The sequence below is a fragment of the Alligator sinensis genome, unplaced genomic scaffold (genome assembly GCF_000455745.1).
Source record: "Alligator sinensis unplaced genomic scaffold, ASM45574v1 scaffold100_1, whole genome shotgun sequence".
Lineage (NCBI taxonomy): Eukaryota > Metazoa > Chordata > Crocodylia > Alligatoridae > Alligator > Alligator sinensis.
This window is the reverse complement of record NW_005842193.1, coordinates 981,140-983,929: the sequence shown is the minus strand read 5'-3', so window position 1 is coordinate 983,929 and position 2,790 is coordinate 981,140.

Sequence of the window (2,790 nt, the reverse complement as noted above, 5' to 3'; positions counted from 1 at the left end):
GATGTTTTGCTCTTGTGGGGGGGGGGGGGGGGGGGGGGGGTTTGGAAACAGCATTGCCCAGGAATATGTCCAAAACAAAACAAGAATGGGAATGGCATTTCTAAGTGTGATAGATTATGCCAAATACAGCTTCAGGGAATGATGGCATGGGGCTTTTGACATGGGGCTTCCCCAGGATGGGCATGCAAGTGCTGCAAGATATTGGCCGGTTGATGAATTTATTTGTATGGAACTCTAGCGTCCTTGGGAAGGTATTCTTGGGTGAATCTGCAGCCTTTTCAATCAAGTCTAAGATGAGTCCATCACTAGGGGCTGAAGCTCACTTTTATGAGCTGAGTCACTGCTACCAGAAATGGCCTTTTAGGTAACAGTTTAAATTCTCAGGACTGGAATTTTTTAAAGGAATTTTCAATGATTGTCCAGTAGCACATTTATATTATAAGACTTTTTAATAGAGAAGCACTACTGAACCTAACTATATGAAGCCACATGGATTGTGCTCAGTCTTTGATTAATAATGAACCTAATTTGCCAAAACAGCTGCTACATGTCCCTGGATATAGATAGTCACTTGGTCACATTCACACAAGTGAAGAAGGCAGTTAAGCAGTCTTTATGCTAGGACACACAGGGATCCACTTGAACCTCAGTGCAAGGCCTGTCCAAAACCTACATATTTCATCAAGTTTATGTGATTAAAACACACGAGTTTGTGTAGCCAATGGCACACAAAGGGATTATGTGATTGGCATCACTTCTGGCCACCTTCAGCTCTTTGACTCCAATTACCAGACAGATTTACATCTGCATTGCCTGGGGGTTACCTTTGGCATGAGTCTAAAATGACGTTTAAACTCTGGCTTGCAGATCCATAGTAAGACACTTGATCCACTCTGTCACTGTGCTTCAGCTCTCAGTGCACCATACCATAATTTTTTTTTTGATTTGGAACTGATGTGCTTCTGACAGATTGCTTGCAAGATGCTTAGGTAACATGAACAACCTGCTTGGAAGCACTAGAAATGTGGACTGACAGAAGCACTTCAGGTTGGAACAGACCACAGTACTCCCAGTGATCACTTGAGATTAAAATCTTTGTGCCACAGATCATCAGAACTCAGATACCAGTGTTGAGAACCATCCGTATTTGGATCAGGATGGAGCTATTAAGACCCTCAGGCTAGGGACAGAACTTACACATAAACTGGTATAAGTGTTTGGAAACTGGTTCAGATCTGTAGCGCAACAGAAGTTCAGTGCACGTAAACTGCTTTCAAAATGGCCAAAACTGGTTGAAGATAAACCTGGATGGGTGCAGTATCAAATTTAACTGATTTAGCTTAAATCAGTTTATTGAACTTCTGTCCCAGAGCTCCTCCAGATTCAAGTTAACTCACAGTCCCCCAGCAACCCAGGAAGCTTTGCACCTCCATGGGCAGCTAGGTTTGGCCCAAGCTGTTTGCCAAACAGGGAGCTGTGCTCTAGTGCCCCCCTGCCTGGCTTCTGGCCTGAGCCACTGCAGGCATGTGTGGCTGCATTTCCAGAATCAAAAGTGAATGTCTGTTCACTTGCTTATCTGTTCAATCTACACAGCTTAGACTATCTGCAAAGCAGGGCCGTCGCTGGGGTGGGTGAATTGGTGCACCCGCCCCAGGCCCCACAGAGCCGGACGGAGCAGCCGTGGCAAGTCTGTGCTGCCACCAGCTTCATGTCCAGCTGCTTGGCACCCCCCATCCCTGCCGAATCTGCCACTGGCTTCCTTGCATCTGGGGCCCCCACGCTGCTCGGGTCATCTCTGCTGCAAAGATTGAATTGATTCAGCCTCAGGCTTTTTGACTGTCTGTATTTAACCTCAAAGTATCTCAGGGCAAATACTGTTGGATCACACAATATTCAGACTTATACTGAGAGGTGAAAAATGCTATGGACATATATAGAATATTCTAAGGCTATTACTGTAACACCACTCTAAAAGATTAATCAGTGTTTACTGTTCTTGGCTCACTGGGTGGGATTCATCACTGGGTAGGAAGTGCAGTCACCAGTTAATTAATACAAGTCACTAATACATGATGCAATACCAATAGCGCAGTTCTGTCTCTCCCCCTTTCAGGGAAATAGCAGCCTGGTTTGTTGCAATTCAAGAGGAGGCAACCTGCAGAGAGAAAGGGCCCCCATTTGGCAGGCGCGTACACTTGCACTAGTGCTAAGAACCCCACACCTGAGCCCGGGCCTTCCCCGGGTGCTGCGCTGCAAGCTAAACAGGTGTGGTCCAGGCTTGGGGGCTGGTCCCTAGCCCTGCAGGCTGGATGCGTGGCATGGAGCTGGTTCACAAGCCAATTCCCACAGGCAGGCTCAGTTTGTGGGTTGGATCCAGCACAGAGGTGGTGTGCAGGGTCTGCGGGTACACCACCTTGGTAGAAGTCCACCAGCTTGGTAGGTGGACCTTGGTAGAAGTCCCTTGGTAGATGTCCAGCAGCTCCAGGCAAAGGCAGGAGCTTGGGAGATGCCCACCGGCTCCCATGGTAGATGTGTGGTGGCTCCAGCCAAGGGCAGGAGCTTGGTAGATGTCTACCAGCTCCACCCAAGGGCAGGAGCTTTGCCAAGCAAGCCACCTGGTGCCAGCGCAGCTCTGGGGTCCCACCGTTGTCCCCCGCTCTCCTAACAAGGGCAGGCGGCGGGTGAAACTGGCCCATGGCCCCTTCTCCTGGGAGGCCGCGGGGCCTCAACGAGCGCCTCAGCGCGGGGTGACTGCGGGCCCCGCGCCGGCGCCCAACCCGAGGCACTCCG